Source organism: Mytilus galloprovincialis, chromosome 10, assembly GCF_965363235.1.
Source record: "Mytilus galloprovincialis chromosome 10, xbMytGall1.hap1.1, whole genome shotgun sequence".
In the NCBI taxonomy this organism is placed as follows: Eukaryota; Metazoa; Mollusca; class Bivalvia; order Mytilida; family Mytilidae; genus Mytilus; species Mytilus galloprovincialis.
Genome location: NC_134847.1, coordinates 77,762,111 through 77,784,311, shown reverse-complemented (window position 1 = coordinate 77,784,311; position 22,201 = coordinate 77,762,111). Strand labels below are relative to the sequence as shown.

Here is a 22,201-nt window from a genome sequence, read left to right as displayed (position 1 = left end):
GCTTAGAAGGCCGCGGCGAAGGCTGTGAACGATAGAAAGTTACTACTTATAATGGAACAACTGAAAACATTCATTCAGTAGTAGTAAAAACTACATGCAAGTCGATCCTTAGCCGACATGTTAAAAAATAAAATAAACAAATGCAACATATTTTTTGTAGAATCCTTAATCTATAGATCGCTTGGAACAATTCAATGTAAATAATCATTGCAAACAAGCAATTGATATGAATGCATCAGCATATATATGAAAAAGCTAGTCATATATAGAATAAACAGAGTTGGCAAATTTCTACCTCAGAAATAGATTACCTTAGCTATATTTGGCAATTTTTTTGGAATTTGGTCGTCAGTGCTCATCAACTTCGTACTTTATTTTGCCCTTTTACCTGTTTTGAATTCGAGCATCACTAATGAGTCTTTTGAAGACGAAACGCGCGTCTGGCGTAAATACAAAATGTAATCCTGGTATGTTGAGTTTATTTAATCTTCTTGTTTACACATGATCTGTAGATTCTTTCCGCTAGGCACACTAATATTGATACATGATTTTATTTATTCTTTTTTAAATATTGAAGACAAACATAGAAGAATCTGATTCAAAAAAATAAAGGTACATGTATCAAATTTGCTGCACCAGATACGCATTTCGACAACTAGTGTCTCTTCAGTGATGCTCGAGGCAAAGGTTCAAAATATTAAACAAATATTGAAGATCTTATTAACCAGAAAGGACAGTATTCATGTTTGAAGGTCTCCTGTATTATAGCTATAGAAATCAATTGTAAGAATTTCTGATAGATGATTAAAGAAACGACTAATTGATGTACATGTAGTTGTTACTATCGCTGAATAAAGTAAAATCACAAAACAAATGAACTCCGAGGAAAATTCAAAATATAATGTCGATAATCAAATGGCAAAATCAAAAGCTCAAACAGTTCAAACGAATGGATAACACCTGTCACTATTCCAGACTTGGTACAGACATTTCTTATGTAGGAAATGGTGGAGCAAAACTGGGTTTAAAGCTAGGTAAACCTCTGACTAGTATTACAGTCGATTCATGTTGATGCATGTGTACGCTGTATATCATATATACTAGTGTAAAGGGGAGATATGTAATATACATATATATTTGTAAAGTTTTGAAACAAACAAAAGTTTTTATAGGGGATGTAAATGTAATTGTGTTGACGTCGTTCTTAATTGCAGCCTTCCAACATGTATTTTTTGTTTACATATGATGAATATGTTTAGCTATTAAAATAAGTTTATCATTCTTTAGAAAGTAAGCTACTCTGTTTCAAAATAACAAGCTTTTTAAAAGACTATTAAAAATTGATAGCATATAAATAAAGGAACTAAAAAAGTAGAAAAAAATGATGGGTCTGTGTGCTTGTTTTCGAGATATGAGCCATTGAAAATTTTGGGAAATAATTCTCCCTAGACTTTTCATACATTTAAGGTAGTACCCAACACTTTCACTAAAATTAATTTGGCTCGTTTAATTTTCATAAAATTTTGACAAAGTATTTACTTTGACCCTTTGACAAAAATATAAAAATTTAAAAAACTTTGAACCAACCGTTTTGTCAGAAAAATTACACTGGTTATATAGCAATTTAACACACACCAATTTTGATCATTGAGAAGCTTAATATTCCTATTACAACACAACGTAATTAAAACGTTTAGTTGACTTTACAGAGTTATCTTCCTGTAGTGTTAGGTACCACCTTAACATTGGCACCTTTTTCCTTTCAAAAGTTATAAAAAATAACAAGGATTTTATGGATATTCAAATGTGACATTTTGAACTACATGTAATAAAATTATGAAATGAAAAGTAGGGGTTAGCGGGGAAATTTTGTTAATGGCAGTACATGGATAAAACCAGAGAATTCCGAATATCTGGCAAAAATTCAAAAACAACAGGAGCAAACATCCTTAATGTTAAGAGATGTCACAGCGTGGTGGTATCAAAAATGCTTTAATCTCTAAAGCTCATTGTATATTGCAGTTTATTAATTAGTTGTTAAAGGAATGATCAAACATTTAATTTATGAATGGTTAAGATATCTCTTGTTATATTCTGACGATGCAACAGCCCATATTTAACGTCAAAAGATTCTTTAAAACTTTTACTTACACCTAACTAAGCAGTGTATATAAAGTGCGAATCCAGTCAGTTCATTTTCACTGTTGTATGCGAGTATGTTCATTGTAGAATAAAGGATCATGGGAAAACTTTATTTGTTTACGTTTTGAAAATACCAAAATAATTGATTTGAAACTAAAATTTAACATATTTTCATTATAATGTGTCTTTTTAATGTAAAATAACAGTATTAAAGTTCAAATATGTGTAATAAAAGCAACATAACATAGAATATCAGTTAATAAAAGCGATCCATTTTCACTATAGATGCGATGGGTTATCACTGTATGGCATTCATTTCTGATGTAAAATTTTCGAAAATACGATGAATTTTTATTGTAGATTAATACAATAATTAGACTTGCAACAAATGAGAAACTTATTTGATAACTTTAATATTTATATCTATTCATAACTTGTATATGTCTATAGAAACTGGCTGGCCATTTATACGTTTTCCCATGTAAAGTATTGACATGTGTGAACTGTAAACTGAAATGTTTCCCCGCAATGTTTTTTTTTCCGGTTCGTATATTGCTATGATGTTGTTATCGTCTGCGTCGTCCGAAGACCCATTTGGTTTCCGGACAACTTTAATGGATCTATATAAATTTTAAAGAAGGTTCAATACTACAAAAGGAAGGTTGGGATAATGTTGGGGATGATGGTTCCAACCGTTTACGAAAAAGGGGCATAAAAAAGCATGTTTTTAGTTTTAGGATGATTACTTGTGTATAAGAATTTTGATTATTCTAAAATTGTTCCACAGTGTTCAATACCACAATTAGAATGTTAGGTTTCATTTTGGGGTTATGGTACTAACAGTTTAGGAATGAAGGAACAAAAAGGGACAAAAAACAATCATGTTTGTAGTTTCTGGATAATTACTTTTATGTACGTTTTTGGATCTTTTTCGCATTATCACAAATGAAGGACTGGGATTTTGTTCGGGGATAATTGCCCCAAACATGCAGAAATTAGGGGCAAAAGAAATGGCAAAACAAACATTTTTCTAGTTTCCAGACAATATCTTGTGTTCAAGTGTATGGACCTCTCTAAAATTGTACTACAAGGTTCATTACCAGAAAGGAAAGACTGGGATTTTGTTTGATGGTTATTTATCCTAGAAGGAAAACAAAATGTTATGGGCGGGAAGAAACCTTCAGTTGAACAGTATTGCGCAGACGATTTAAGATCTTAGACCACATTTACCTTGTGTCAGAAACCTATATAACGTCATATATTTGATTACAATCCAAATTCAGATAGTATCAAGCTTTAATATTATTTTCAAATTTGCCCCAACTGTTCAGGGTTCGATCTCTGCAGTCAGCGAAGCATTTTTAATGTTTAACTATAAAACGAGCAGATGTAATTAAAAGTTCCTGTTGCTTTCTTCATATGGGAAGCTATACCAGCATTGGCGTATCCAGGGGGGCCTTGGAAAAATTTGGTTGATTATATAGGAAATCACTGAAGCATGACTTGAGCCCCCCCCCTTTTTTTAGGTCAGCCATCGGGCCCGCCTTACAAAAATTTCTGGATCCGCCACTGCCCAGTTCTGCTTTTGAAGTGTTTGGAACAATGAGTACAAATCAGGCTTTCTCCATGCTTTCAGTTGTTATGCTTATTGAGAAGCCTTAAAATTTTAATTCACACTGGTCACATTTGTTTAACCCATTAGTGTGGAATTTCTTATGCCTGGGAAAACTAGCTACCCATTTTGTCTTGAAAGGACAATACGTGCATTGGTATGAAGACCCCTCCTTAACTTTAGTTCTTTTTTCTGTGATTCATCTTCACTTGCCTCCCTATTGTTGAGCCCCCAAATGCCTCAACATCCATATTCTGAAGGAAAGATAGTTTTTAGCTCGATTGTTGCTTGCATGTTCTTTACTGTATAAAATGAAACGACAATGTGACATATAATTATCCAAAGTCATTAAAACTTTATCTGTCAAAAACGTATACTGATAAAGTTGAATTGGAACATGATGTACGTGTTGTACAGCATCCTTGATACTACCGCAGAGGTTGAACCCTGAACAGTTTGGGGTAAGTATGTACACAACATTCAAGCTAGACTTCATTTTTGTTGAAATAAAAAAAATGTTGAATTTCGGACCCTTTGGACCATTTCGATAACTTAGCCCAAAATACCAAAATCCCAAATTTAAAAACACAGTAAGATTCAGCATTCCAAAGTACTCCAAATATTCAACTGTTGTTGAAATCCAAAAGAATTTAATTCTTGACAGTTTGGACCCCACAAATTTGTTAAATGGGCCAAAAATTAAAAAAATAATAATAAACACAATCATAAAATTGAGAATGGAAATGGGGAATGTGTCAAAGAGACAACAACCCGACCAAATAAAAAAAACAACAGCAGAGGGTCACCAACAGGTCTTCAATGTAACGAGAAATTCTCGCACCCGGAGGCGTCCTTCAGCTGCCCCCTAAACAAATATATACTAGTCCAGTGATAATGAACGCCATACAACTTTTCCAAATTGTACACAAGAAACTAAAATTAAAATAATACAAGACTAACAAAGGCCAGAGGCTCCTGACTTCGGACAGGCGCAAAAATGCCGCGGGGTTAAACATGTTTGTGAGATCTCAACCCTCCCCTATACCTCTAACCAATGTAGAAAAGTAAACGCATAACGATACGCACTTTAAAATTCAGTTCAAGTGAAGTCCGAGTCTGATGTCAGAAGATGTAACCAAAGAAAATAAACAAAATGACAATAATACATAAATAACAACAGACTACTAGCAGTTAACTGACATGCCAGCTCCAGACTTCAATTAAACTGACTGAAAGATTATGATTTCATCATATGAACATCAGGCATAATCCTTCCCGTTAGGGGTTTAGTATCATACCATCATAACATATATGAGAAGAACATAACCCGTGTCATGCCAACAACTGTTTTTAGAAGAAATGTGTTTAGTTCCGATGCAAAGACCTTATCAGTGACTCAATATTAACGCCAAAATATGCAATCTTTATTGACTTGACAACAGTATCGTAATTATATCCCTTCTTAATAAGTCTATTCAACGGTTTTGTAAGTTTCTGAGGTGAATACTGACACCTTTGTGCTTTATAAAGAATATTTCCATAAAAAATTGGATGTGAAATACCTGAACGTATTAGAAGTCTGCATGTTGAGCTATATTTACGAATGATGTCTTTATACCGATAATAAAATTTAGTAAATGTTTTGACTACTAGATATCGAAAACCCTGGTGTAATAATTTTTTTCAGTAATACATAAATTTCTCTCGTTAAAATCTAAAACATTGTTACATACACGAGCGAATCGTACAAGTTGAGATATATAAACACCGTAAGATGGTTACAAGGGAACGTCGCCATCTAAAAACGGATAATTAACGATAGGAAATGAAAAATCATCCCTTTTATCATGTATCATGTATGGATTCAGCCTACCAAAGAACCTCAAATTTTATTTTGGATCCTGTGGGCCAATTTAAAACCGGACCCAAAAATCAAAAATCTTACTTCAAAACCTCATTGAAATTGGTCAAGAAGTGATTTATAAAAAAATATTAGAAAGTATTGTTGTTTTTATCCCCTTTTATCCCATTCTATTTCGATAGACATGCGAGATGTACGTATTCAGTGATGAAGTTTCAATGCATTGGATAAATATAACTACACTTTAAATAAAGATTCTGATGAATTATAAAACATTCTATGACATGCTTCTTCTGATTGGTAAATAGACCCATACTCGAAATCCAATGATAAAATTTGTTTGCACATGCGTATAATGACTACTGCAGAAACATGAATTTTATCAAATTGGCATGCATTTGAAAATATTTTGCATTAATCTAAAAACACTTTCAACTCTGAAATGATCAACATATTGTTATATTATGACAACGGTGTGTTTTATTTGAAATAAATATTAATTATATTGAATTTATTGGAGTGTTCAATCAAACTTTTTCATCTCAAAGTCAGCACTATCAAATCCTTTTCTTACTTTAATTATTGTTTGTGAAAGTCGGCTGAATTTGGAATTTAATGCATAAAAATTAATAAAATTCATACAGTGAAAATGCACCGCATATACATGTACAATACTAATGAATCGCTCTACAGTGAAAATGAAAGTAAAGTTTCATTATTCAACAGCAAACATGACTCGCATAAAGATAGCATCATAGTGGAATTCAATACAATATGGGCAAACTGAATAACAAAAGCTATTCTACGTTATACAACATTAATAATTGTGCTGTAATGAATATTTTTTTTGCAACTACATCTTTCCTGCTAGTTTTTAATCACCTGCACGATTTGTTCGTAAAACGTCCTAAATATTCACCTATTTCGGTATATATTTCACGTATGGATGGCTCTCGGTGCGTTAAAAACCCGTTCCCATCTCTTATTTTGTATAACTTGTATTATTTATTACTAAATATAGCACATGTGAACAATTTTCTTCATTTTCTTCAAAAATCAAATTTTTTTCGTCTGTTTATTTACCATTCTACATCAGAAATGCATGGCATATACAGTGAAAATGGTATTTTAGGATCCGCACTTAACATACACTGACTAAGTGTATCATTATTGTTAACACTAATGAACAATTTGCGTTGAAGCATTCGAAGTATCAATACGATTCTCAAACGTTTACAATGGTTTGGTCCTCAATGCTTTTTAACTTCGTACATTTTTTTATTCGAGCGTCACCGATGAGGCTTTTGTTAACAAACGCGCGTCTGGTGTAAATATTAAATTTAAATCATGGTATCTATGATGAATTTATTTAACTTTGATCGTAGGTCCTCAATATTAGTTAGTACCATTATGTAATATTCATCCAGATACACGGCCGGCACTCTGCTAACCGAGAGATTGGTCGGTTAATCTATATCGGCGGTTGGTCTGTTAATCGGGTTGGCTAAAGTCTATTAATCAGGTGTTATCGAGAAAAGCATTGCAAGTTCATTATGTTTCATTGTATAACTTTTTAAATATATTTTTATCATAAAAATTATTCATGTCTGACAAAACAATGTACTGAATCCAGTGGTGTAATTATTTTTTTTCATAGCTTCGATAAACGATGTATAAAATGAAAAGGCGGGTTACTCATCAATAAATTTATACAGATTTTACACACACACAATGTACACAAAATGACACGTTGGTTGAATTTACTTGCATGCAATATTTTGAACATCGAAAAAAGACAGGCATTATGTTTGTTAACCATATTAATATCATTGTGTGAAAAATCTACACGAAAATCTGTATTTTGGTGACATTAATCAATTTTTATTTAAAACCTTTATTGTTAATGGGTCGGATGTATAAAACCCGGTCTGTTAATTGGTCTGTTAAGAGTTATGAATGGCAATAAAAGTATAATTGTATTGCTATATGGGGTGTTATCGGATTAAATGGGTAGGCTCAAGACGAGCGGCTAAAATATACGGAAACAACAGATGAACAATGAAACATAAAATATACGGAAACAACACATGAATAATGAACAATTTCTACAATGGAAATTGAAAATTGATAAAAATGGTTTCAAAAAGTGTATTATTAAAGTAATATTAATTTCACCCAAGAATGGTCGCATATATCATGTGGCAATCCATATCACGCTATATTGAAGTGACACGCCCTTCAATAAAATGCAAAGACATTCAAAATAAAAATGCTTTTACGAGAAGGATACTGTTGCACCGTATTGTCATTTTTTTTTTACTCAAGAGCATCTCAATCTTAACTTTTTCAATGGGGAAATATAAAGATAGCAAAACTATTGTCGTGGCTAAATAACTTTTAACTGACACAATTTTAATTGTCCAACCCATTTACAGACTTTATTCCCATAATTTTCACTAAAACGTGGCATTATTCACGTTTTGTTACAATTATGAAACATTTACTAATGTCAATTTATTTTTTAGAACCAAAGTACTATTTTGTGTCCTTAAAATGATATCTTAAATTGTTTGTTTCGCCTTTTATTAAAAGAATTGCTATGCGTATTAGCATAAAAACTACATACCTGCGCAACGCTTTTTAGTCTTGAGGAAAACTGCACAGACTATGAAATGTTTTTACAGGTGGAAAGTGTTCTATGATAGATATCATTTTGTCAGACACTTTTCTTTTTTTGATTTGGTTCTTATAATATGCCAAAAATCTGTATATTTAACAGAGTTTGGCATTAAATTGCGCGTTTTACTCTTAACAGACGTATAACCAACCCGATTAGCAGACCAACCGCCCATATAGCCGCATACTCAATATAGAGTAACCGACCAATCTCTCGGTTAGCCGAGTGTCGGTCGTGAGATAGGCAAAAGTAATATCAGGCTAAATTCATATTAAAAATACAATGTGACTTTTGTCCCGCATAGACTTATCATGGGAGATATTTCTAACATAAGCTTCAGTACAGTATCGCTTTGTTATTCTAATATCTCTATTTTTCTTAATTTACATAAATATGCCAGACTGAGTATTGAATTGCGTTCATTATTTACACAAACTGTGTTCGTGTCTACCAGATACCTTTGTTAGATAGAAACAGAAGATATCAAAGGGAAAATCGAACTCATAAGTCGAAAACAAACTACAGCACCAAGCAAAAAAAAAACATTTCTCAAAATACAATTTTGAAAACTAAACACGTTGAACTTGAATATTGAACATCAAATATCACATGATATAGCAGGTGCTCTTAAATGAAAAGCATTTTCTGATCAACAAGTATCAGCCGTCGTATTATTTCTTTTATGCAAGCATTTACTCAAAAAATGACAAAGTTCAACTGTCTGCCAAAAGAGCAAATGTAAAATGTACCGAAAAAACAGAATTTAAGGTGGTATGGGTGTCTTCCTCCATCTTGGATTGTAAAAAACAGAGAATCAAAGGTCCAGATTTTCCATCAAGTTAGCAAAATTTGATGCAGGAATGCAGATGTTTAATGTACATTTTCATTTAAAAGTACCAATTTATAAGAATATATCTTCTAAATATTGATATGTTTGCAAATGTTAATTATTTTTGGTTGTTTTTATTTTTTTTTTTTTTAAATTGGCATTTTAAGGGGAGGTAACTCTAAAAAAGTGCATTTTCTGAAGGATTCTGTATTGAATTTTCCTATTTTATATTTTAGCCGGAAAAAACTTACGGTGACCCTATCTTTTCTTTTGATATTCTCAAAGCAGTGTCTGAAAGCTATCTTTTCCTGAAGTATTTAACAATTCTATCATTTTGTTTAGTTTCTAATCACAAAATGGTGTTTTTTCCTGTATAGTCCATACAAAATGTGTCATTTTGTCCCGTCCTTTAGCTTGAGAAAATGCGCGGTGACCTATCATTTTTATTATATTTTTCAACATGTATCAATAGATACAACGTTTTGGCAAAGTATGAACAAATTCTATCATTTTTATTTTAGACTCCCATACCGCCTTAAACCACAGACGATACGACATTAACCACTATCTAACCGTACCAATGAAAGAAACATCATTATTCTTCTCAAATTTATTGATATTTTACATCAAGTGATTTGACATCACGGAATAGATGCTCGGTAATTGGCTCTTTTATTACCATAAAACATGAAAAAATCATACAATATCGGGCATATAAGAGAATTATAAAATTAGCCATTCAAAAAATATAAAGCACAATGACAAAGCAAACAAAAATGAAAATATAGGCGATACAAATCCTTTTTTAAACATAATTGAGGATTGTAACAGATGTGTCGGAAGGGTAAGCAGACTATGTTCCATATTTAGCAAGCGTTGTGTTGCTCATGTAAGTACAAACCCGGATTTAAATCTAATTCGGTTCGTCACATTCGAGAAAAAGAAAACATGGTAGTGGTAATACGACAATTGGATCATTTCCGGTGTCATCTGTTTCATAACGGGTAATTAACTAGTGATGGCGTCCATAAAGGTTAGATAGCGTATTAACCGATATATATACCCCATATGCCGTCGCTCTGGCAAAGTTGTAACAAAGAAATGTAAATTTCACAATTTGACAGATGATATCGTCTCATTGGTTGTACTTATACTATTAATAAAATCGTGATATCAATCAATACACTATATATATGGAAGTGTTTAACGACCTTGACTGGCTTTTCAGCCCTCGCACGGTCGGTATCAATACACTAAGATTTCTCAAAGGCATTTATAGTCATATGCACATTTTACACCTTTTGTGGTTTTCGATGTTCTTATGGCCACACCAATTTAATTTCTTGTTCTACGGATTTTTGGACTCCAAAATTTGGGGTGAGCAAGCGATTTGAAAATTTTAATAGAAAAATATTTAATTTGCAAATTTTTGAGGCGAAGCTTGAAAAGTAAAGGCGAGCGATTATAATTTTTTTTGTAAACATAAAATAGTAGGTTTTGAAAATATTATCACTTGTACTTTGACATTTCTTTAATTTCTGAAGTATTTTTTCCCTGTTCACCAAGAAATAATTAAATCTGGTCTATGTATGTGTGAATGACAATGAGACAATTCTGCATCCAAGTCATAATCAGTTTGGGGGCAACCCCTTAATGTTATAAATATCCCTTTTACATGTTTTATAAGGGTTCAATATAAGTTATAATATATTTGTTTGTACAAAAGGGCTCATATTTTCTCAAAGAACTATATATCTATCTGGTATTAAATGGTCAAAACATGTCCAAGAATTTTGTAATATTCCTGGACTTTAATCATGTTAAATTAACACATTTGCTTTAACAGTTTAATATTATTCAAAATAAGTGGACCCCTCTTTAAGAAAAAGTTTTTTAAAATATGATGTAATTCTCCTCCTTTTGAGTACAAAATTCTTAGTTTTCAAAGGTTTTGTATAGAAGAGCTATACAAATCCTTGGTATTTCTATTTTCTTTTCTACATCAGTAAAATGACCCCTTGTCTGAGGGAGGGTTGTTCTCAACCTGATAATAACAAACACAGGTCAAAGTACGGCCTTTAACACAGGGCTTTGATACAGACCAAACAGCAAGCTATAAAGGACCCCAAAATTATTAGCGTACACAATTCGAACAGGAAAACCAACGATCTAATTTATATACCCAAAAGGGAAAATACCAATGAACAACATCAACAAACGATAACTGCTGAACGACAGGCCCCTGAATAAATCAGGACAGGTGCATAAACATGCAGCGGCTATGGATAGTTTTGTTTCGCCAGCATACAATATAATTGCAGTTGAAGGCAAATCCTTCAGAAGTTGTTTTTAATTTATTCTAACAACCAACATTTTTTGATAGGGAATATAAGTAAGGGGTTTACAGGTATTTCCGCTGTTATAAATTTATGTCGGAGCACTCCCACTTTGGATAAATAGGCTGAAACAAATATTCTCACAGATATTTACACAGTGTGGTGGGGTGCTTTTATGTTTAAAATCGTTATATATATATACAGGTTAGACTGATTTTAAAAAACAAATTTTGATATCTTTTTATAATATTTACCAAATAAAACGGTGTGGGAAATGGACATGATTACATTTTCGGATGCGGGAATATAAAAGAAATAAAACAAATCTGTTTTGAAAAAAATAGGTGCGGGCGGGTCCGTCGAACAAGGAATCAAATTGGTGTGGCCTAAACTTCGTTATGTTTTTGGCCTCACACCTATTTTGATTTGAGTTCAATTTAGGAGTCTAGTATAAACAAAACTCACTGGTGTTGTTTTAGCATATAAGTCTGATATGTTTTGCGATTTTTTATTGAAAACAAATCATCTTTTTATTGTTTAATTGATCAAGTTTTGTACGTGTGATTAAATGTGAGAAGAAAATATCCTGTAATTAAACACTTCGTTTACGTTTTAATTATGCAAAACTGTTTTCTAATTGATCTTTTGATACATTTACTTATCATATGTTTGTGTTTGGCTATTTCATTATTCAAAGAATAGTAACATAGATGAACCGATGACATACTTACCATTAGTTTCCCATTTTGTTAAGTCTGCTAAAACATTTGTCTCGTCCGGTATGCTCAAAGTAAGACATTTTATGAGTTGATGCATCAATTGAAAAGACCTCTGATATGTTAAAGTATCCCATTCGTTAAAGTTACAATGTGCCCAAGGATTCCGCACATCTGAACGAAGCTGAAAGAAAATTGTAATGTAGATTCTAGAATTAATAGATTTGTAGACAAATCATACATACGAATATATGTATGTACAGCACGTTTAACTAACAATTATAAGAAAATTTAATTTGAGACCACTTAAAGACTTATTTGTAAATATAAGCAGCTGCTACTTAACGTTTTCTTACACCTCAGCACATTATGAACTATTATTATTTAAAAAAAACTTTATGATGACAATCCTATGAATTAATTATGATATTTATTATTTAGTGATTATTATAACCAAATTCAGTCATCTGTATATATTAATTAATTGTTTCCTTGTGTTTTAAGGTGTATAGACTTGCTAAAATTATACCCTTTAGGTAGTGCTCTACAATTAATGGAGGAATTTACAAGAAACTGAACCGAAATGCTCCGAGAGACACAAGAAAATGGAGGGCATGTGGAACTTCACGGCAACACGTCCGGTAATAACAAAACAAAATAATCTTGGATTGTGTGAAGGTCAGGATTATACTGTGCAAACACAAAAAAAGGTAGGACAGTTGTGGTTATTTGGACAGGATTTTTCTTCTGCTAATTGAAAGACATGATCTCGAGTAAACACGGTCGATATTTCGGAAAATTTTGTACCAATTTTACGTGACGGCGACTATAGTAAAACCCATGCACATTTTGAAATTTAGATTATCAAAGTAATCTTTAAACTTATATATTATAACATACCTTCATTGCAACATTCCTTACGGTCTGAGGAAATGTGTCGATACTGATAATTAAACTAAGAAGTGCAGACATATCACATGTTTCATCAAAAGCTGTATACTGAGCCATGTGTGTCTGCAGGAATAACTTTGAAAACTCTACATGATTCACCACTTTGTAGTCATAATTAATTAGGTCTGGTTTCTTACCAATTAGTATGGAATTATTTTTATTGATTGCACCATAGTTAAATTGTACTCTATATTTAGAATATACGCTTTGCTGCTTAGGGTACGTTTGTACATCAATTCCGTGTGAGAGTTTCAGGGAATTGTATAGCCTTAGAACAACTGGTTCTACATAATTTCGTAGGGTAGGGGACACAACACTATGCAGACAAATCGAAATCAGGAGCCATCTTTTCTGGTTTTCTTCTAGATCAGCCTTTATAACTACAAATTAAAATGAACTAAAAGTTTACGAGCATATAAATTGAAGTACTTTAGATATTATGATGTTTTAATTGTAATTGATAATTCTCTTTGTGTATTTATAAGCAAAAGAGCCTAATCAAATACAAAAACGTGTGCGTTCAATTCCTAATGCATGTACTTAATAACTAAAGCAAGCCCCATTCAATAACAAGTAAAACTAATTTTCATTGTTCTATTTGAAAAATTCTAACGCAATTCTGTAATGCTGCCATGGAGAGTATGCTCATATGTAGACGTTCCGCTTTACCGAGATAAAAAGGCATAAAGATAAAGCACATAAGCGAAAATGAAAGATACGAATTCAAACTATGATCATAGCACAATAGCACAATGACGGAATGTATAGGTACAGAGTCACGTCTTGTGTATCAAAGAAACACAAAAAGGCATATAAACAAAGCACAAAGGCAAGACAAGACAAAAATTCAAAAATTATTATTGAACAATAAAACAATGACAGACATATACATGTAAACAAAGCACAAAGGCAAGACAAGACAAGAATTCAAAAATTATAATTGAACAATAAAACAATGACAGGCATATAAAATTGAAAATGGATATGGGAAAATGTCAAAAAGACAACAACCCGACTTAGAGCAGACAACAGCCGACAATGGGTCTCTAATACTGTGAGAAACTTCCGCACCGGAGGCATACTTCAGCTTCAGCAAATATGTATACTAGTTCAGGGATAATGGACGTAATACTAAACCCCGAATTATACACACGAAACTAAAATTAAAAATTACACAGGCTTACAAAGGTCAGAGGCTCCTGACTTGGGACAGACGCAAAAATGCGACGGGGTTAAACATGATTTTTGAAATCTCAACCCTCCCCCTATTCCTGTAGCCAATGTAGAAAAACAAACGCACAACAATACGCACAGTGAACTCAGTTTAATCCGATGTCAGAATTAGTAACAAAATAAATAATAAAGATGACAATAATACATTAAATAAAAGCAGACTACTAGCAGTTACTGACATGCCAGCTCCAGACCCCAATTAAACTGATTAAAATATTATGTCTTTATCATATGAATATCAGGCACAAACCCTCCCGTTAGGGGTTTAGTACTATACCATCATAAAATATATGAGAAGAACATAACCCGTGTCATGCCAACAACTGGTTTTCGATTGTACCAAGTGTACTAGTAAGTAGAATAGACAATATGTATATCAACAAAATACAGTGTAAACAGTAAAATTAATAATTGATGTGAAGTTAGCAGCCGGTTCGTTGTTCTATATTCGATATTCAAATTTAGTTGAAAATCATAAAAAAATATTAAAAACATGATTTAAATAGTTGAAAGGAGTGAAAAGATAGTAGGAAATCGTTTTATGACCCCTTCAAGCTGTCTTAAACTATCGATGTCCTCAAATATAGACCTTTATCAATGAATGCTTATGTAAGTTGCATTGTTTTCTTTATGTTATATAACCTTTTATCAATAAACCGACATCAAAACTGAAATTTTATATCTAATATGTCTTAAAACAAAAACAAAAACCGATCACTCCAGAACAAATTTAGAAATATAAATAGAAATATATATATACGGAAAGCCCCCAAAAAAGAAATGTACAGTGAAAACCTACCCGAGACCGCTTAAATGACGATGAGACCCCCCCCCTGTTCCTTTAATGTTCATAAAATTCGACGAATTCATTGACTCTATATAATTAAAGAGTGTTTCAAAGGATTTCAAGAAATAATGTCATCTTCAATATCTACGGAGGACTTAGATTGTCACTATTCAGCTAAAAATTGTAAAAATTTCAGGACAATGTAAATAAACCCAACAGCACAGAATCAGGACACACCAAAGCCAGTCACGAGCGAATCACCAGCTTAGAAAGTTCTCTCGCATGACATTCTTACCAACTGTGATATTGTGTTATGCTATTTATTGCTACCTCGATTTCATCTCGTAATTTTAAGGAGTTTTAACTTTTTTTCTTCTGATATACATGAATAAGTGATGGTTAACACAGATGCACCCGTAAGCTAGCAAGACCTTATTCTGCATATTGCATTGCTTCTCTAACTCGTTCTTTATTTTGATAAAGCTTGGATAAAAACCCAAACCATTGTTTACATAAATAAAGCCTTAAAGGTTTAATTTCCTTTATTAGATAAAATTACAATAAAAGCACACGATATCACTTTACCTAATATAACGGTTAACAAAAGATAATAGATAATGTTGACGTTTATAATACGGATTCTATGTGTACCAACCTTGTTTATTTACACCAGATTTGCATATTTCTGTTATCTCTCTCTGTAATTCCAATTCTATATCATCATCAGGAGTCGTATGTATCGTGTTAGTTGCCATAACAACACATTAAATTGCTGAAAAATAAATGATTATATTATATAATTTGGTGATAGGCTCGTTTGATTTAAGGGCTTTCTTTTAGGACCTTTAAACTAGTGTCAATTGAAATGTGAATTTGACATTCTAGATTTTGATCTTTTGTCAAACTTCTCATTGGAACATGATACAGTAAGAGAGACTTTTACATTGATTTTCAATATATGACCTTGAAGCAAGAAAGAACGAAAGTGGCCATTTTTGCAATATTTTCATGTGAAAATTACAATTTGAAAAACGTTTGTGACATTTTTGCCAGTAGTGTCTTTTTGTTTTGTTCACGCGTCGTAGTCAATATAATGGAATTTGATGCGACTGTCACATAAGTGAGAGGTTTAGCCAGCTATCAAACCAGATTTAATCCACAATTTTCTACATAAGAAAATGCATGTATCAAATCAGGAATATGACAGTTGTTATCCATTCCCTTGATGTGTTTGCACTTTTGATTTTGGTTAGAGACTTTATGTTTTGAATTTTGCTGAGAGTTCAGTATCTTATGGTAATTTTACTTTTTATAAGAACTTAATTCTGATTATCAGAGTGTAGTAAGGTTTGGTTAATGAAATTTGAAGCACAATTCTTTAATGGCAACAGTAGTATACCGATATTCTAAAGTCATAAATCGATCAGAGAATGCAAACCTGAATTTCAAACTTAAACCGCGGGAAATATATCAACTAAAAGAGGAAAATATCGGAACAACAGAAACACTGCAGTGCAACAAAAACAAACATTAACATACATAAATCATGTAAAAACGAACTATTTGTTGACAACTGCCATATTCCATACTTGGTACTGGACATCTAAGAAACGATGGTGGGTTGAACCTGATTTTATGGCTAGCCAAACCTCCTGAATATTATGGCAATGTCAAAACTATCGCTAAAATGACAACACTACGCGACAGAAATACAGCACAAACGAACGTAGTACAGAGAACAAACACACAAATAAATAAGAAAATAGTCGTTCATCATGTAAACGGCAGAATAACAACAAACGTCTTCCATTAACGCAATTACAGAACATCATAAACAGTGACGTATTTTTGTAACGAATAAAGAAATTTGAAATTCATACCATTTTTTTACAGTACTATATATGTAGCTAGTTTGAACAATTGTTATGAGTATGATGGTATTCAAAGGCTATTAAAATTAGATGCTGTGACGAACAAAAATTAAGAACTAACACAATATCCAACCAAAACCACCACAACAGAGCCTCATACGAATACAAAAATAATTCGGCCAGAAGGATTGATAAGTATCCATTGAAATACCGACTGGTTGTTTAAAAAATCAATTCATCAACCGCACCAAATATTTTGTTTCTCCAGAAAATAAGAATTTTTATAACCCAAAACAAGATATTAATATCTACGATTACCATTTTTATAGAAAAAAAAGTATAAATAAAGGTGTTCATATATATCTATACTATAACACACCCGTGGTGCGCCTGCCAGCTGCGGAACATGCAGATAAGGTAATAGGTGACAGGTGAATATACTATGGGTATCGGTATCGGGTTCGACCCGGAACTTTTTAATTATTGCATTGGCAATATCAAATATGTGAAAAACAAAAGGGTCCAGAATGGTGTAATTTTTAATCAACACCATTGTCCTATATAAGCTGTATAAAGTTGAATTCTTTGATTTATCGTTTTTACTCCATAATGACTAACAAATTGGACTATGTTGTTTTCTGATTATTTAGTGAGTTCACGCCTTGTTTTTTACGATCAAAATAATGCCTGATCTTTCACATTTCTGCATTGGTAACTGCAACTTTGATTTTTCAGATTTAGTTCTGATCCTAGATAATTCGTTTCCTTTTAAAGGAAGCGGTTGACCTCATTCAGATCATGTTTTATTGAGGAAATCACAGTTTAAACACGTATCAAAAAGTAAACTTACTTCCTACAAAAAGTCGAAGTGAACGTTTCCGTGACTATCACAAGGTAACTACATTGTTCACTTTTATGAGACACAAATCTCGCAAGTTATGCACACATATTTCTAAACTCCTAGTTTTACTTTCATTTCTCCGAAACTAAAATGGATTAGAATATTTGAGTAACCTGACAGTCAGTCAAGTAGTGTGTACTTGTGATTTTTAGGTAAGTAAAATGATTAAATATAACCAGATTGAATATTTAAACATTGATATACTGACAAGAATAGTTGCTGTATTTGTAAGTTACTGGTTATAACAATAATTGTCAATAAAAATATGCAACAATCGCTTTATCCAAAAAATCATCTATATCCAACAAAACATGTATAGATCAAAACGTCATATATCTAAAATTAACTACAATTGTTGAATTCTTTTATTTACCATTTTTATCTCATGACGACTAACAAAATGGACCTCGTTATTTTAGTATTTCAGATATGTATCACCAAATGATTTGGAAAATAAGCATTAATTAACTTTCTTTTTTACTAAGTTATAAAAGCTTAACTCAATAACAAGCATTTCAGTTGGTAAATGAAATGTTGTTTTCTGTCCATAAAGCAAGGTCACGCCTTGTCTTTTACGGGAAAAAAATGCCTGATCTTTCATGTTTTTGCATTGGTAACTGAAACTTTGATTTTACAGATTTAGTTCTGAACCTAGATAATTCTTTTCCTTTAAAAAGAAGCGGTTGACCTTATTAAGATCATGTTTTATTGAGGAAAACACATGAATAAGCACGTATCAAAAAGTATACTTACTTCCAACAAAAAGTCGAGGTTCACGTTTCCGTGACTATCACAAGGTAACTACAGTGTTCACTTTTATGAAACACAAATCTCGCAAGTTATGCACACATATTTCCTAACTCCTAGTTTTACTTTCATTTCTCCGAAACTAAAATGAATTAAAATATTTGAGTAACCTGACAGTCAGTCAAGTAGTGTGCACCTGTGATTTTAAGGTAAGTAAAATCGTTAAATATAACCAGATTGAATATTTAAACATTGGTATAATGACAAGAATAGTTGCTGAATATGTACGTAATTGGTTATAATAATCATTGTCAATAAAAATATACAACAATCGCTTTATCCAAAAAAAATTTATATCCAATAAAACATGTATATATCAAGACGTCATATATCTAACAATAACTACAATTGGGAATTTTTAAATCGATTTCAACCTAGTTTATCTGTTCCTTTGCATCGTGTATCTTAAAACAAACAAAACACAATCATTAAAAAGAAAACCTTTACCATAAGCAGTCAAAGTAATTTGCAGCTGTTCTAACAATTTATAATTATTCGAAAATGGAGTCAAATTTATGGATCCAAAGATGGTCAATTGGTGATTTTTTTCAAATATGCATAAAAAATAGGTTGAATTGACTTTTAAATTTTATGTAAAATCTAAGATAGAAATCTGTAAATTGAGGCACAACTGAGTGGATATTACATATTTTGTATATTCAGTCAGTTTAGAAGTAACCAGACATGTGCATTTTAAACAAAGTACATCAATTGGTGCATGGCTTGTTACTGCCATAATACGTATAAAAATGCGCATTTACCATGTTCTGCTTTAAATCCAGTCTACACAAATTTCTCTAATTCTTCGTCAATTTATCTCTTTCGGCACCCGTTGTATAAAAAAAATTAATCAACGTGTGGTTCCTTTGATCTCAGTTCTTCATTGGTTAAAATCCGATTATGACGTCGAATTTTCTTGTTTTCCTCTGAATTTCCTATTGTGACGGCATGAAAAAAGGCGACCATGCCTGACGACGTCGCATAGAAAGAACACATCTTTTTGCAGATCAGTCGCAAAGAAGGAATAAGTTTGTCTGCGTATTGTTTGAAAATCATTAGAAAAACAGATTCCACCACCAAATATCGTGTAATACGATATTTATCCACTCTCGACAGTTAAATTTTAAATATTTAAAACGCTTGGCGAGCCTCGCGTTTTAAATTTGAAAATTTAACTGTCTCGAGTGGATAAATATCGTATTACACTCGATGCAGTGGTAGAATCTATATATATATCCTTCCATAGAGGGATAATGTTATCTCTTTATAGAAGGGATATCACCCTATACAGATATTATTAACATATAGGGCCTATTTTCCCAGTTTGTAGAGACAACTCAAGTACAATCTTTCATAATAAGCTTTTATCCTTTTATACTAGTCCTTTGCATAATAAAATGTTATGGATGTATAACTCATGGAATAAAGGAAGGTCAATAAAAATCTTTAACGTTTAAGATTTTCTTGCTTGTGGGAATACGTACTACAAAAACATTTGGAAAAGGGTGAATTTCTCGATTACTTTCGTTTTGACCGTTTCCATATATCGGTACGACTTGTACGATTGTACGATGTAAGTATGCGTCTTATTCATACATGCTCTATCGGAAAGGGGAGGAATGTGAACAAAACTCAGAATACAACTAATATATTTCAAGTTTACAATGATTGAAAGAGGGATACTTTTCAAGATATTTTTGTATGTGTCGTTTTCTTTTTTTCAATTTTGAGGTAAAAAATATTTGAAAACCGTTGATGTTTCAAATGCTTAATTTAATTGATCGTTTACTATTCAACTGATAAGTTCGAAAAGATACAAGGAGCAACTACCTCAAGCACTCGCGAGGTTAAATTACTTGTCAGATTTTATAGAACTTATACTTTAATAGGTTAATACAATCAATAACCTAAACAAGTTCTATGATGGTGGACGATAGACTTTTTCAAAGAGTTATGCCTTTTAGAAATATTACATTTATGGTAAATGGTCTCGTTAGTGTTTTCACGGATACAATTCTTGCCAGAATTTAATAAAGACTTAAACTATATGCTAATATTAGCAGTATCTCAGACAAGTTCTTTCAAAATGATGGACAATCGACTTTTTTTAAAAGAGTTATGTCTCTAAAAATATTAAATTTATGGAAAATGGTCTCATTACGGCTACAACGGGTACAATTCTCACCAGATTGAAGGAAGTGGAATTTGTTGTCTTTTCAAAGCATTGATTATTGTATACGCTTTGCTAGTAGTACATATACATGTTTATCATTACAGATTGATACTCCAAAATAAAAGAGAATCAATAAAACTGCTAATTTTCAAATGGCGGACGTAGATAAAAATCTAGACGTCATAACGGTTCCTGACACGCAAGAAGTCCAAGATCTCCTGGCGCTTATGCAAAACCCTGAAAACTCAGCATTATTTGAATTGTTCACAAGTTATGTAGAAGAACGGGCGAGGCAAGCTAACGATTCTACACGAATTTTTAAAGGAACACAACTGACTGACCCAAGAGTGTATTTACAGTGCCCAAATTCGCCTACGGCAAATAAGTATAGACTAGCTGTCTATCACTTTAAAACGGCATCACAAATACTACAAAAATATGAGAAAGATACAGTTGATGATTTGAGAGACTGCGAACTTCTTCGACCGGTTTTCGAGAATATTGTTTATGGTCATATTTGGGAAAACAGTATGTTTTTCTTTTTCTGTTCAACAGAAAATACACCTAATCTACTCAACCAATACATAATATTAAAACCTGATGATATATTTGCTGAGTACGCACAATACATCATATTATGGAGGATCGAATCGAAAGCAAAACAAAAGAAAAATCTTCTGTCCGATTTTGAATCTGCAAAGAAAAATATAAAGACGGCTGAACTGCTAGCCTTTAAAGTGAGTAAGAACGTAGATTGCCAACCTTGCCATCGAGTCATTCTGATTGACTTATATTATGATCTTGGGTCGAGATACGTTGCTACTGGGCAGCCTGAGCGAGCACTAGATTCGTATCAGAAAAGTTTCGAACTAGACATTTCTAATTATGCAGCCCTTTATGGTATTGCATATATGTATATGCAAAGTGATCCTGAGAAAGCAATTGAGCTATTCAAAAAATTTGTCAACATGGCGCCTGAATGTGCGAAGCAATACCCTAATGCATATTACATGATCGCATCCTGTTATCAGTTGAATGAAAACTTAGATGAAGTGTTACGGTACTGTTCTTTGGCCGAAGATGCGGAGAAAAAGCGTTTACCATTTCTCGCTCCTGTTGATGTTCCACAAAAAGAAATGCTCCATCATACCAGAAATTTGATTAAAAAAATGAAAAGTCAAATACAATAAGAATATGATAGTAAGAAAAAGTTGTTATGGTTCTTATTTTATTGAAAGACTATGTAAAAAGTGATAGATCCGAGATCATGTGTTTGGTCTTCGCAATAAATGCATATGGAATGGA

General features: G+C 32.3%; 2 long non-coding RNA genes across 3 annotated transcripts in view; one reads left to right on the top strand and one right to left on the bottom strand.

Annotated features, from left to right (window-relative positions):
* LOC143048445 (uncharacterized) overlaps positions 1 to 18,999 on the bottom strand; it is a 24,963-nt gene extending 5,964 nt beyond the window's left edge. The window contains exons 1-4 of the long non-coding RNA XR_012969835.1: positions 18,670 to 18,999; positions 15,800 to 15,916; positions 13,074 to 13,504; positions 12,189 to 12,357 (exon numbers count right to left, since the gene is read on the bottom strand). This is a non-coding gene — a long non-coding RNA (uncharacterized LOC143048445). The remainder of the gene's footprint in view (positions 1 to 12,188; positions 12,358 to 13,073; positions 13,505 to 15,799; positions 15,917 to 18,669) is intronic.
* On the top strand, positions 17,924 to 22,201 carry LOC143048446 (uncharacterized). Of its 2 annotated transcripts, none has more exons than XR_012969836.1 (2): positions 17,924 to 18,068; positions 21,001 to 22,201. It is a non-coding gene; the product is annotated as an uncharacterized LOC143048446 (long non-coding RNA). The 2 variants fall into 2 exon arrangements; XR_012969837.1 differs by lacking the exon at positions 17,924 to 18,068 and adding an exon at positions 18,744 to 18,872.